Below are 15,273 nucleotides of genomic sequence, written 5' to 3' on the forward strand. Positions count from 1 at the left end.
ACAGCCAGGATCGGCCCACTTTTGTTATCATGCGTTGTGATATGTGGTGAAAATAAAGGATAAAGATACTTTTAAGATATATGACAATAAAAATTGACAAAACATGAAAATACGCCTCTTTTTGATCATGGTCATAGACAAACGCTCATACTAAATGGAATAAAAATGCGGGTATCGGCAAATTGTACCTGTGACCCCTCAATGTCCCTGAGGTCATCTCAGGTCATGAAGAAAAATGACCCAATCAATATCATTATGATTATAGACGTTTTTTTTTTCTCGAATTCCACTACTACGTGCCGCCCCCGACCCGAGCCACGATAACCGCTACAATAGGCGAATTAATTCACGCATTTATTTTGTTCCCAGACAATCGACATCTTTCAAGTACACGGTGCATCGGCGTCCTAAAATGTGACTGGAAAGGCCGCTCTATCTGGTGAACTCAGTAAAGACGGTGCATCATCATCTAACTGAGGTACCTGTAAAGCTGACATCTTTATCACTATTCATTCGGTATCAGTGATGGACAGTGGGGGGCGTGTGGGAAGTTGTGGGTGACGACAGCTTTGCCTTACGTAAAGCATCATATGCTTTTAAAACTTTTCTCTTTTTATTAGTTTTGCTATAGCGTGAGGCGTGCAATCGTATATCGAAATGAAAAAAGTAACTGGAAAAATAGCAGTATCTATCGACATTCCTTACATCTGTGCTTTGGTAAGGTCCTGACAAATGCTTTATTTATTCATATTAGCCGTTTTCACGACGGCCATCTGGTACACATTTGATGCACAGGTGGTACAGATAAAGTGCAGAATTGGTCAAATCAGGTTCAGTGTGTCCTCTTAGCAGCTATCAGCTAGCACTTATATGCACTAATTTCTTATATGCCTGATTTGTCATATTTTCAGAGAGCATCATCGATTAAAACACTAATAAATTCATAAAATGAAGCTATTTGCTGTAAAAGAAAGTACGTGCAGATTTGATCACATCAGGTGCATTCGCCGGATAGACCGTCGTGAAAACGGCCATTAACTACTATCAAGATACATTTTTGTCGATACGTGCCTTATTCGTTACGTACATGATTAATCAGTACTTTTGCTGACGTACATGTGCAATACGTACTTTTGCGATGCATGCTTTTGTCTGCATGCAGCTAGGGGGGGGGGGGTAGAGCTAGGGGGGGGGGGGGTAGAGCGCTGCCATACGTCGTGGTGTTCGACTGTGCTGCCATCTGATGTCGCACCACTGATAACTGTCGGCGCGGCGCCGCCGTCTCCATTTGCGTGTGTACAAACGCACGGTCGAGAGCCACTAATTCGAAATTATTTCGAGTTTGGCGATCTTTTGTGCTTACAGATACTTACCATGGTGAGGATAAACTGAAACTGCGTATACTTTGAATGTAACATAATGGACCACTCTTATCACTCGCCGTGGCCACTAGCGCTCACGCTATAGCTCTGCATCGTTACTAGTACTAATAGTTATCCCTTAACTGCATAAGTATCTAAAAGTGTTGTGCTTAAGTATCGCTTCTCGGCCTTTTGGCTAAGATCAAAGTGTAGTATCTGTGGGGCATTCCCCCGGTATTTGCACATGATCGCGGCTCATTGGTCGGGATAGACATGCTTTTGGTTGGCTACCTTTCTTTTACAAGCACGCCGCTAAAACATGCTCTATACGCTAAAAAATCTGTTCTTATCAGCTTAATATCTGATACGTCCCCTACATGGGGACCAGAATATTAAACTGATTTTTGGACTTTGGCGGGGTTTTTGGAGCTTGCTCCAGCCCTGCCGCGGGTTGGCCTGGCATTGCACTACAGCCAGGATCGGCCCACTTTTGTTATCATGCGTTGTGATATGTGGTGAAAATAAAAGGATAAAGATACTTTTAAGATATATGACAATAAAAATTGACAAAACATGAAAATACGCCTCTTTTTGATCATGGTCATAGACAAACGCTCATACTAAATGGAATAAAAATGCGGGTATCGGCAAATTGTACCTGTGACCCCTCAATGTCCCTGAGGTCATCTCAGGTCATGAAGAAAAATGACCCAATCAATATCATTATGATTATAGACGTTTTTTTTTTCTCGAATTCCACTACTACGTGCCGCCCCCGACCCGAGCCACGATAACCGCTACAATAGGCGAATTAATTCACGCATTTATTTTGTTCCCAGACAATCGACATCTTTCAAGTACACGGTGCATCGGCGTCCTAAAATGTGACTGGAAAGGCCGCTCTATCTGGTGAAACTCAGTAAAGACGGTGCATCATCATCTAACTGAGGTACCTGTAAAGCTGACATCTTTATCACTATTCATTCGGTATCAGTGATGGACAGTGGGGGGCGTGTGGGAAGTTGTGGGTGACGACAGCTTTGCCTTACGTAAAGCATCATATGCTTTTAAAACTTTTCTCTTTTTATTAGTTTTGCTATAGCGTGAGGCGTGCAATCGTATATCGAAATGAAAAAAGTAACTGGAAAAATAGCAGTATCTATCGACATTCCTTACATCTGTGCTTTGGTAAGGTCCTGACAAATGCTTTATTTATTCATATTAGCCGTTTTCACGACGGCCATCTGGTACACATTTGATGCACAGGTGGTACAGATAAAGTGCAGAATTGGTCAAATCAGGTTCAGTGTGTCCTCTTAGCAGCTATCAGCTAGCACTTATATGCACTAATTTCTTATATGCCTGATTTGTCATATTTTCAGAGAGCATCATCGATTAAAACACTAATAAATTCATAAAATGAAGCTATTTGCTGTAAAAGAAAGTACGTGCAGATTTGATCACATCAGGTGCATTCGCCGGATAGACCGTCGTGAAAACGGCCATTAACTACTATCAAGATACATTTTTGTCGATACGTGCCTTATTCGTTACGTACATGATTAATCAGTACTTTTGCTGACGTACATGTGCAATACGTACTTTTGCGATGCATGCTTTTGTCTGCATGCAGCTAGGGGGGGGGGGTAGAGCTAGGGGGGGGGGGGGTAGAGCGCTGCCATACGTCGTGGTGTTCGACTGTGCTGCCATCTGATGTCGCACCACTGATAACTGTCGGCGCGGCGCCGCCGTCTCCATTTGCGTGTGTACAAACGCACGGTCGAGAGCCACTAATTCGAAATTATTTCGAGTTTGGCGATCTTTTGTGCTTACAGATACTTACCATGGTGAGGATAAACTGAAACTGCGTATACTTTGAATGTAACATAATGGACCACTCTTATCACTCGCCGTGGCCACTAGCGCTCACGCTATAGCTCTGCATCGTTACTAGTACTAATAGTTATCCCTTAACTGCATAAGTATCTAAAAGTGTTGTGCTTAAGTATCGCTTCTCGGCCTTTTGGCTAAGATCAAAGTGTAGTATCTGTTCTTATCAGCTTAATATCTGATACGTCCCCTACATGGGGACCAGAATATTAAACTGATTTTTGGACTTTGGCGGGGTTTTTGGAGCTTGCTCCAGCCCTGCCGCGGGTTGGCCTGGCATTGCACTACAGCCAGGATCGGCCCACTTTTGTTATCATGCGTTGTGATATGTGGTGAAAATAAAAGGATAAAGATACTTTTAAGATATATGACAATAAAAATTGACAAAACATGAAAATACGCCTCTTTTTGATCATGGTCATAGACAAACGCTCATACTAAATGGAATAAAAATGCGGGTATCGGCAAATTGTACCTGTGACCCCTCAATGTCCCTGAGGTCATCTCAGGTCATGAAGAAAAATGACCCAATCAATATCATTATGATTATAGACGTTTTTTTTTCTCGAATTCCACTACTACGTGCCGCCCCCGACCCGAGCCACGATAACCGCTACAATAGGCGAATTAATTCACGCATTTATTTTGTTCCCAGACAATCGACATCTTTCAAGTACACGGTGCATCGGCGTCCTAAAATGTGACTGGAAAGGCCGCTCTATCTGGTGAAACTCAGTAAAGACGGTGCATCATCATCTAACTGAGGTACCTGTAAAGCTGACATCTTTATCACTATTCATTCGGTATCAGTGATGGACAGTGGGGGGCGTGTGGGAAGTTGTGGGTGACGACAGCTTTGCCTTACGTAAAGCATCATATGCTTTTAAAACTTTTCTCTTTTTATTAGTTTTGCTATAGCGTGAGGCGTGCAATCGTATATCGAAATGAAAAAAGTAACTGGAAAAATAGCAGTATCTATCGACATTCCTTACATCTGTGCTTTGGTAAGGTCCTGACAAATGCTTTATTTATTCATATTAGCCGTTTTCACGACGGCCATCTGGTACACATTTGATGCACAGGTGGTACAGATAAAGTGCAGAATTGGTCAAATCAGGTTCAGTGTGTCCTCTTAGCAGCTATCAGCTAGCACTTATATGCACTAATTTCTTATATGCCTGATTTGTCATATTTTCAGAGAGCATCATCGATTAAAACACTGTAATAAATTCATAAAATGAAGCTATTTGCTGTAAAAGAAAGTACGTGCAGATTTGATCACATCAGGTGCATTCGCCGGATAGACCGTCGTGAAAACGGCCATTAACTACTATCAAGATACATTTTTGTCGATACGTGCCTTATTCGTTACGTACATGATTAATCAGTACTTTTGCTGACGTACATGTGCAATACGTACTTTTGCGATGCATGCTTTTGTCTGCATGCAGCTAGGGGGGGGGGGTAGAGCTAGGGGGGGGGGGGGGTAGAGCGCTGCCATACGTCGTGGTGTTCGACTGTGCTGCCATCTGATGTCGCACCACTGATAACTGTCGGCGCGGCGCCGCCGTCTCCATTTGCGTGTGTACAAACGCACGGTCGAGAGCCACTAATTCGAAATTATTTCGAGTTTGGCGATCTTTTGTGCTTACAGATACTTACCATGGTGAGGATAAACTGAAACTGCGTATACTTTGAATGTAACATAATGGACCACTCTTATCACTCGCCGTGGCCACTAGCGCTCACGCTATAGCTCTGCATCGTTACTAGTACTAATAGTTATCCCTTAACTGCATAAGTATCTAAAAGTGTTGTGCTTAAGTATCGCTTCTCGGCCTTTTGGCTAAGATCAAAGTGTAGTATCTGTGGGGCATTCCCCCGGTATTTGCACATGATCGCGGCTCATTGGTCGGGATAGACATGCTTTTGGTTGGCTACCTTTCTTTTACAAAGCACGCCGCTAAAACATGATCTATTACGCTAAAAAATCTGTTCTTATCAGCTTAATATCTGATACGTCCCCTACATGGGGACCAGAATATTAAACTGATTTTTGGACTTTGGCGGGGTTTTTGGAGCTTGCTCCAGCCCTGCCGCGGGTTGGCCTGGCATTGCACTACAGCCAGGATCGGCCCACTTTTGTTATCATGCGTTGTGATATGTGGTGAAAATAAAAGGATAAAGATACTTTTAAGATATATGACAATAAAAATTGACAAAACATGAAAATACGCCTCTTTTTGATCATGGTCATAGACAAACGCTCATACTAAATGGAATAAAAATGCGGGTATCGGCAAATTGTACCTGTGACCCCTCAATGTCCCTGAGGTCATCTCAGGTCATGAAGAAAAATGACCCAATCAATATCATTATGATTATAGACGTTTTTTTTTTCTCGAATTCCACTACTACGTGCCGCCCCCGACCCGAGCCACGATAACCGCTACAATAGGCGAATTAATTCACGCATTTATTTTGTTCCCAGACAATCGACATCTTTCAAGTACACGGTGCATCGGCGTCCTAAAATGTGACTGGAAAGGCCGCTCTATCTGGTGAAACTCAGTAAAGACGGTGCATCATCATCTAACTGAGGTACCTGTAAAGCTGACATCTTTATCACTATTCATTCGGTATCAGTGATGGACAGTGGGGGGCGTGTGGGAAGTTGTGGGTGACGACAGCTTTGCCTTACGTAAAGCATCATATGCTTTTAAAACTTTTCTCTTTTTATTAGTTTTGCTATAGCGTGAGGCGTGCAATCGTATATCGAAATGAAAAAAGTAACTGGAAAAATAGCAGTATCTATCGACATTCCTTACATCTGTGCTTTGGTAAGGTCCTGACAAATGCTTTATTTATTCATATTAGCCGTTTTCACGACGGCCATCTGGTACACATTTGATGCACAGGTGGTACAGATAAAGTGCAGAATTGGTCAAATCAGGTTCAGTGTGTCCTCTTAGCAGCTATCAGCTAGCACTTATATGCACTAATTTCTTATATGCCTGATTTGTCATATTTTCAGAGAGCATCATCGATTAAAACACTGTAATAAATTCATAAAATGAAGCTATTTGCTGTAAAAGAAAGTACGTGCAGATTTGATCACATCAGGTGCATTCGCCGGATAGACCGTCGTGAAAACGGCCATTAACTACTATCAAGATACATTTTTGTCGATACGTGCCTTATTCGTTACGTACATGATTAATCAGTACTTTTGCTGACGTACATGTGCAATACGTACTTTTGCGATGCATGCTTTTGTCTGCATGCAGCTAGGGGGGGGGGGGGTAGAGCTAGGGGGGGGGGGGGGTAGAGCGCTGCCATACGTCGTGGTGTTCGACTGTGCTGCCATCTGATGTCGCACCACTGATAACTGTCGGCGCGGCGCCGCCGTCTCCATTTGCGTGTGTACAAACGCACGGTCGAGAGCCACTAATTCGAAATTATTTCGAGTTTGGCGATCTTTTGTGCTTACAGATACTTACCATGGTGAGGATAAACTGAAACTGCGTATACTTTGAATGTAACATAATGGACCACTCTTATCACTCGCCGTGGCCACTAGCGCTCACGCTATAGCTCTGCATCGTTACTAGTACTAATAGTTATCCCTTAACTGCATAAGTATCTAAAAGTGTTGTGCTTAAGTATCGCTTCTCGGCCTTTTGGCTAAGATCAAAGTGTAGTATCTGTTCTTATCAGCTTAATATCTGATACGTCCCCTACATGGGGACCAGAATATTAAACTGATTTTTGGACTTTGGCGGGGTTTTTGGAGCTTGCTCCAGCCCTGCCGCGGGTTGGCCTGGCATTGCACTACAGCCAGGATCGGCCCACTTTTGTTATCATGCGTTGTGATATGTGGTGAAAATAAAAGGATAAAGATACTTTTAAGATATATGACAATAAAAATTGACAAAACATGAAAATACGCCTCTTTTTGATCATGGTCATAGACAAACGCTCATACTAAATGGAATAAAAATGCGGGTATCGGCAAATTGTACCTGTGACCCCTCAATGTCCCTGAGGTCATCTCAGGTCATGAAGAAAAATGACCCAATCAATATCATTATGATTATAGACGTTTTTTTTTTCTCGAATTCCACTACTACGTGCCGCCCCCGACCCGAGCCACGATAACCGCTACAATAGGCGAATTAATTCACGCATTTATTTTGTTCCCAGACAATCGACATCTTTCAAGTACACGGTGCATCGGCGTCCTAAAATGTGACTGGAAAGGCCGCTCTATCTGGTGAAACTCAGTAAAGACGGTGCATCATCATCTAACTGAGGTACCTGTAAAGCTGACATCTTTATCACTATTCATTCGGTATCAGTGATGGACAGTGGGGGGCGTGTGGGAAGTTGTGGGTGACGACAGCTTTGCCTTACGTAAAGCATCATATGCTTTTAAAACTTTTCTCTTTTTATTAGTTTTGCTATAGCGTGAGGCGTGCAATCGTATATCGAAATGAAAAAAGTAACTGGAAAAATAGCAGTATCTATCGACATTCCTTACATCTGTGCTTTGGTAAGGTCCTGACAAATGCTTTATTTATTCATATTAGCCGTTTTCACGACGGCCATCTGGTACACATTTGATGCACAGGTGGTACAGATAAAGTGCAGAATTGGTCAAATCAGGTTCAGTGTGTCCTCTTAGCAGCTATCAGCTAGCACTTATATGCACTAATTTCTTATATGCCTGATTTGTCATATTTTCAGAGAGCATCATCGATTAAAACACTAATAAATTCATGTATACGCGTTTTTCGGGCTTAGCCTAACCAAATAAAACACCGTTTAATTTACCCTAACGAAACTTAAGCTAACATTTTTGATCGTTTAATTGCAAGTTAGCCTAAATCTGGCTTATGCTGATATGAAGGGAATATGAAGGAGCCGTTGAAACAGAGCCAGAAAACTTCGCCACGGTTATCATGCGACCAGCTGAACTTTCCGCAGATTGGGAGACACTGCTACGGAGTTGAAGAGGCTAGTCCACGGGCGTAAGTAATTCTTTTTTCCAATCAAAGGAAGGCGCTATACGGAGTATATCCCAGTGCGTCATTGTCAAGTGACTTACAATAGCTTTATCCGGCCAGCTGTCTGCGAGGTGAAGTGGTTGGTTAGCGCACTCGCCCCGTGTTCAGAGGACCGAAGGTTCGAATCCCGCCGGCGGCTGAAATTTTTGGCGCGTTGTAGGTTTGTAGGCTGTAGGTTAGGTCAAGTTAGGTTAGGTTAGGTTGTTAGTTTTTGTTTGGTTTGGTTACAAAGAAGCATCTTCAGGTATAGTGCTTACCTTTGGTTGGAAAAAAGAAACACGCAGTCCATGGATGGCTCACGCCGCGCTACATTTATGAACAGGCATTAGTGACGCAGTTCCGAGTCCACGGGTCCGGCACTAACATCAAATTCGGTTGATACGTTCAGAGCATATTCCCAGGAATATTCACCGCGGACGGCAAATTTCCCGAAAATGGCCGATCGGAATCGTTCCCGGATGTAATAGGTGTTCTCTATGTGATGCCACAATGCGTGCGTGGTCCTCGGCATCAGTATTTCGGCTCGTGGGTCGTTCACATAAATCTGAGCGAATGAGGGTGGCTGGTCTCCGTTGGCTTCGAGTGGTTCAAGTCGGTCCCGCAGTCCGCACCACATGTACACGGCACGTACCCGCCGGTGCCAGCAGGCTGTGGCACCCGTCACGGCTCACGCGCAGACATCGACGACAGGGCCAGCGCCGAGTTCAGACTTCAGATGCCTGGAAAACTGACGGAAGGTACGCGCTTCCACACCGTCGCCAGCCCAAAGATGGCGCAGCACAGGTGGCGGGGCCGGCACGGGGTCAAGGAGGACCTCCCCCACCCCACCCACCCCACAGCAGAAGGTGGCACGTTCACCCAACCACCGTAAGGCCGCACGCGCTACGCCAGCCTGCAGCCGCTCCCCTAGCATCATAGCATTAGTTTGCACTAGAACATACAGGGTGTAACGAAATTATCCGGACATCTATTTTTTCGCCATATCTGCTCGCACAGTTTCTTGTTTAATGTGGAAGCTGGAAAATTGGATGAATGCATATTATCACAGACGGTGTCTCGGTCCAAACTGTATTCGAGCCGGCCTGGTAGCCCCCGGGTCACAGAGGCAACGCCACCACGGTTCACATACGAGTGTCATGAGCGCATGTCACGAGCGCAAGTACGCGTGCACCGGCGCGGCGGCCGCCAGCTCAGCTCCATGACACTCCTCCACCCCGAATACTTGCACAGCATGGACAAGCAAATAAATACGCACCTCACAGAACAAATAACAACTGAAACAAAACGCCTACTCATAGCTCGCCACGTATCGGTCTGGGGGCCGCAGGGTGGACCGGTCTCTCAGCCGGTACCGCGGCGCGCTGGGAGAGGGTGCGGACGGCGGGACGGTGGTCACACCCGGCGCGGGCACCGCTCCGGTCAGCCCTGGCGGCGCCGGAACAGGCGGCCGGCCAGGAGCAGGCGCTCGATCAGGAGCCGGCAGCCGGTCGGGAGTGGAGGCCAGTTGTCCGGGAACGGGAGCATGCCGTGCAGATGCAGCGGCGCTCTCCGTGACCGGATCAGGAGCAGGTATCGGTGTCACTCTGGAACGGAGAGGATCGTTAGCGACATGCGGAACAGCTGAATATCGCTCACGAACCTGGTCGGCGTGCCGCACAATCACCCTTACGTCATTTAGCTCCACAGTGACCTTAACTCCCTCTACGAACACTACACGACCGGGCGCCCACCGACAACGCTCCAATCCCTGCAATCTATCGACAGCAGGCACATACACAGGGTCACCCGGGTTCAGACATCGTTCACGGGCATTTCGATCACGGTACGTCTTTTGAGCCTCCTGCTGTCTCCGTATACGCTCCTGCCTATCTGGTAGCAAACCATCTAAATGTGTGCGTGGCACACGACCCAGAAATAATTCGGCGGGCGTACATGAGGTCGTAGTATGCGGTGTTGTGCGGTACCTAAACAGAAATCGAGAGGCCTTGGTCTCAATGGACCCCGAGATCTGTTTGTACAGCCCGTTTTTGAAGCTTTGCACGCTTCTTTCGGCTAAGCCGTTTGATTTGGGTGATAGGCTGGGTGTCGTTAAGTGCCTGATCCCATTTACACTGCAAAACGTTTTGAATTGCTGTGATACAAAACACTGGGCGTAGTCTGTCACTAGCACTGTTGGCACTCCCCAGCACGCAAACGACGCTCGTAATTTTTTTCAATCGTGATCAGTGAGTCGGAGGAACGAGTTGGGTAGACGTCCATCCATTTGGAGTGGGCGTCGACTATCACCAGAAACATCTATCCGTTAGCCGAGCAATAGTCTACATGGACTCGCTGCCAGGTCGAGTCGGCCACTGCCAAGGATGCAGTGGAGCGTCAGGGGCCCTGCCCTTCAGTTCCTGACACTTCACACAACACTTCACGATATCACGAATGTCGTCATCGATTTTTGGCCACCAAACATACATTTTAGCCAACATTTTGGTTCTACACTCGCCAGCATGACCTTCATGTAATAACTTTAACATGGCACCCCGTCCCTGCGGCGGGACCACCACTCGTGACCCCCACAAAACACAGCCATCCTGCACACTCAGTTCACCTATACGGGACCTGTACGGCTGAAAATCAGGGCTGAGGGAAACACTATTGACATCCGGCCAGCCATCTCTGACATATCGATGTACCGCTGACAACACGGGATCCAGAGCGGTCTACCGCTGTATCTGGGACACATTCACTGGGGAATGGGGATGAGTCGATGAACTCAAGTAAATGGACAGTCTCAGCCGGAATTGGAACGCTCGAACAAGCCTCCTCGCACGAAGGCAGCCTGCTAAGCGCGTCACAGTGGCCTTGCTTAGATCCTTGCCGGTACTCAGTAGGCCCCAAGCATCAGAGCCCAGCGGACCATCCTAGGTGACGCCATCACGGGCAAAGGTTTCTGCTCTCCTATGAGGCCTATGAGAGGCTTATGATCTGACTGTATAGTGAAAGTTCGCCCCGCTAGGTAATAGTGAAATTTCTTAACGCCGGTCACTACAGCTAATGCCTCTTTATCAGTCTGTGAGTATCTAGTTTCGGTGTCATTCAACGTGCGCGAATAGTAGGCCACAGGTCGCTCGCCCTGTGACGTCCGCTGACTCAACACACAGCCAATGCCGACCGGTCCCGCGTCACAGGCGAGAACCACCGGAAGGGCGGGATCAAAATGGGCTAGTACAGGAGGGCTAACTAGCATCTCTTTGGCTTTCCGAAAAGCAGACTTCTCTGCCTCAGCCCACTGCCAGGGCTGATCTGCCTTTAGAAGACGATAGAGCGGAGCCAAGACACTCGCCAGGTTCTCAAGGAATTTCCCATAGTAGTTGATTACTAGCCACTTACGCAGTTCCTTAGCATCCCGCGGTTCTGGGGCACGGACAATCGTGGCCGTTTTTTCGTCGGTGGTCTCCACACCACGGCTGCTTATCTTAAGCCCCAGATAGGTCACGCTGCTGACGCCGAAGCTACACTTGGCCTTGTTGACCCTAAAACCCACTTCCTCCAGCCGTCTAAGAACCTGCCGGAGGGCCTCGTCATGCGCAGCGGCATCGACACCCGCGACTACAATGTCGTCCAAGAAGACCCGAACGCCAGAGATACCAGCCAGGACAGTTTCCAGCGTCCGCTGGAAGTTGGAACAGCGACACTGCACTCGAATAGGCGAAGGTCAACCGAAGGGGTCGAAGAAGACCCCTCGGGGTGTCTACCGTGAGATACTCGCGGGCCTTTTCATCTAGCGGAAGCTGATTATACGCGTTTTTCAAGTCGATCTGTGAAAATATGGTACATCCCGACAGTTTTGAGTACAGTTCCTCCACACGCGGCAAGGGATACTGCTCTGCCTTAGCAGCCCTGTTGACGGTCAAGCGGTAGTCCCCACACACCCGTATTGACTGACCCCCAGCCTTGGGGACAACCACCAAGGGAGCCACCCATTTGCTGTGCCGTACCTGTTCCCAGAGTCCGCCACGGATCTGGTCCTCCAGCTCGGCGTCCGCAGCTTCCCTGAAGGCCAGCGGTACGGTGGGAGGCTTGAAGAAACGAGGCTGGACGTCCGGGTCTACGTCGATGCGACTTCCCCGCCTCGATAGCAGCCCAGCTCCTCCTTGAAGACGTCAGCGAACTCGTCCAGGATGGGCTGCACACGGGTCTCCGCAGTCACTCAACAGATGGAGGGCCAGTCGAGCCTGATGTGTCCCAGCCAGTTCCTGCCGAACAGCCAGGGCCCGCCACCTTCGACTACGATGAGAGGTAGTCGCTGAGCCTGTCCGCCGTACTGAACGTTCACTGCAGGCAGCTGCAGTGAACGTTCGAACGAAGCAGCTGCCCCATGACTGGCAGCTGCTCACCGCTGTAGGTCTTCAGCTTCACCAAACACGGTTCCAGCTTCGGCCCTCCACATGGCCAGAGCTGCCGAAACCCGGCGTCAGAGCAGACCGACAGAGTCGCCCCGGTGTCCAGCTCCATCTCGACCTTCTGACCGTCGAGCGCTACCGGCACCATCAGCGGCAGTCGCCTGACACCGAGGCCGGTCCGGACGGTGAAAATGCTGTACACCTCTTCACCGGTCCCGGGACTAGAACTCCTCGGTTGCGTAGTGCCGTCCTCTCTGCTACCCTCCTGCGCGTCCGACCCTTGTAACGCGTCGCCATCAGCCGAGACATGGCGGAGGTGCTACTGGTTCTTCCTGCAGGCAGCTCGGACGTGACCCCTGAGGCCACAGCTGTAGCACACCTTATCGATGAACGGGCACGTGTCCGGCTGATGATACCTCAGGCACCTGAAACAGCTCGCCGCCGTGCTGGCCCGGGCGTCGTCCTGTCATGCTGAGAGCGCAGCCGACCACCAGCTCTGGAGTCCGCTGCGCCGCCACCGCCGTCCCTGTAGCCGGCAGGAGCGCGGGCAGCACCGGCACCCCTAGAACTGCTACGCAGCCGCAGCGGACCCCGGGCACCAGTCAGCCGATGAACGAAGGCTCCATCTGCTCGCTGCTCAGCACCGCCGTTGAGCTCAGCCGCACTCGCTGCCGCCGACTCGTGTGCCTGGGCCAGCTGCTCCGCCGACTGGAGCGTCAGCCCCGGCTCACTGAGAACCAAGGTTGCAGCAACTAGAGGTGGCAAAAGATGAAAATTTTGGGAACCAGACTCGAACCAGACCCGGCTGGACATTTCTGGAACCAGTCGGACCCGGTCTTAGTTGGAACCGGAACCAGTTGGACCCGGTTCCCCAAAAGTCAATTAATACAAACTACTTGTAGGTATATCATTAGTTGCATCATGTAAAGCAGCCTATTTCCCACTGGGAATACTCATGAGCTACTGCGTGCCAAAAACATTCACTTCATTTACTTCATATTTTGCAATAATGTGTAGTGTGCAAGATGTACACTATGGTAGGACCCGGTTGGACCCGTCAGAAAATTTCCAGGAACCGGTCTGGACCCATATGGGTGCAGACTGGTTCTTTGGACCGGGTCCTCGGGTCCACATTTTGCCACCTCTAGCAGCAACTCGTTCCGTATGCCACAGACCAAACGGTCACGCAGCATTTCATTAAGGACATTAGGTGCGAACGAACAGTCTTTAGCCAGCTTACGAAGCCGCGCTAGAAAATTAGCAACTGTCTCACCGTCATTCCTGAAGCACGAATGAAACCGGAATCTGGCCACTATTTCAGATTTATCCGGCTCGAAGTGACTTTGCAAAACGCTGACCAGCTGATCGCATGTTTTCTCACTTACAGTGGCTGGAGCAATAAGATCTTCCAGCAGACCGAACGTTTTTGCGCCGATCGCACAAAGCAGCACGGCCCGCTTCTTTGCTTCTTGATCACTCCCGATATCATGCGCCACAAAGTACTGATTTAACCGCCGCGTATAAGCACCGAAGCACTCAACGACCGCATCGAACTCGGGCGCCCTGCCCGCCATCGCCGCGTATTCGAGCCGGCCAGGTAGCCCCCGGGTCACAGAGGCAACGCCACCACGGTTCACATACGAGTGCCCCCAGCACGGATGTCACGAGCGCAAGTACGCGTGCACCGGCGCGGCGGCCGCCAGCTCAGCTCCATGAGACATATCTCTGGTATCTGCTCTCAACTCAGCAGTGACCTGACCTTGCGAAATGACTCTTGCTCTGAGTAAGAGTCGAGTCGCCAACGGTTTCATTTGAAAGTTCTCGTTCAAGGAAGTGGAGAGAAGGGAGTACAGTCTCTCGTTTCGTAGTAAGGCTAAGTGTTGGTGGCATGGTGGCATGAGCCAGGAGCTGGTCTGTCAGCAGCTGGGACATCAGCAGCAGCCAGTAGCACATCTGCCTGAGGCGTAACAGACTGGGACTTGGTGGCAGACTCAGTCCGGCCTCGATCGCAAAAGGCGCCCTTTGCCAAGTGGTGAGAAGAGTTGTCAAGATAGCGACAGGGAAACGCAAACAGACTCGAATTCTTACCAAGGCAGATAATAAGAGGTCCCACATCATGATTCACCATTACCCGCCCTTTAGCTTGGTTTTGCTGCCCTTCAAACTGAAAAAGACAATGAAATTGACGGGGAAAACAACCAGTCCACCACCTTTGGACTTAGGCCAGGGCGTGTCCACTGGTCGAAGGAAGAGATGAATGAGGTGGCCTGGTCGGATGTGAAGCCGTTCGAGCTGCGATATCCGTTGAGCCGTCAAATTGACCATGTGTGGGCTGCCAGCAGCTCAAACGGCGTCGCCCGGCGTCAAACATCCGGCCAAAATCTAGACCTGAAGCATGTTCAGCTGCTGTGTAATATTCAAGCTGTTCATGACGCCACAGAAAACCACTATCAGTGATAAGTATTACCGGCGCAACATCCTGGCTAGCGATTGGTTAGAGCCACTCAACCAGGCTGCACAGGTGGGCTCAGTTTCTGAACGTGTACTGATGCCTGATTCAAG

The 15,273-nt window shown here is 48.6% G+C and overlaps 2 non-coding genes and 4 pseudogenes across 2 annotated transcripts; all 6 read left to right on the plus strand.

Annotated features, from left to right (window-relative positions):
- The first annotated feature begins 1,537 nt into the window (after window positions 1-1,537).
- Window positions 1,538-1,657, plus strand: LOC122375639 (annotated as a pseudogene).
- Window positions 1,658-1,676: 19 nt separating this feature from the next.
- On the plus strand, window positions 1,677-1,854 carry LOC122375626 (annotated as a pseudogene).
- Window positions 1,855-3,368: 1,514 nt separating this feature from the next.
- LOC122375619 lies at window positions 3,369-3,561 on the plus strand. The gene has a single exon (XR_006255428.1). It is a non-coding gene; the product is annotated as a U2 spliceosomal RNA (small nuclear RNA).
- Window positions 3,562-5,077: 1,516 nt separating this feature from the next.
- Window positions 5,078-5,197, plus strand: LOC122375641 (annotated as a pseudogene).
- A 27-nt stretch (window positions 5,198-5,224) lies between these two features.
- Window positions 5,225-5,396, plus strand: LOC122375625 (annotated as a pseudogene).
- Window positions 5,397-6,915: 1,519 nt separating this feature from the next.
- Window positions 6,916-7,108, plus strand: LOC122375630. Its single transcript, XR_006255431.1, has one exon. It is a non-coding gene; the product is annotated as a U2 spliceosomal RNA (small nuclear RNA).
- The last annotated feature ends 8,165 nt before the right edge of the window (window positions 7,109-15,273 follow it).

The sequence above is a fragment of the Amphibalanus amphitrite genome, unplaced genomic scaffold (assembly GCF_019059575.1).
Source record: "Amphibalanus amphitrite isolate SeventyFive unplaced genomic scaffold, NRLGWU_Aamphi_draft 001884F_arrow, whole genome shotgun sequence".
Lineage (NCBI taxonomy): Eukaryota > Metazoa > Arthropoda > Thecostraca > Balanomorpha > Balanidae > Amphibalanus > Amphibalanus amphitrite.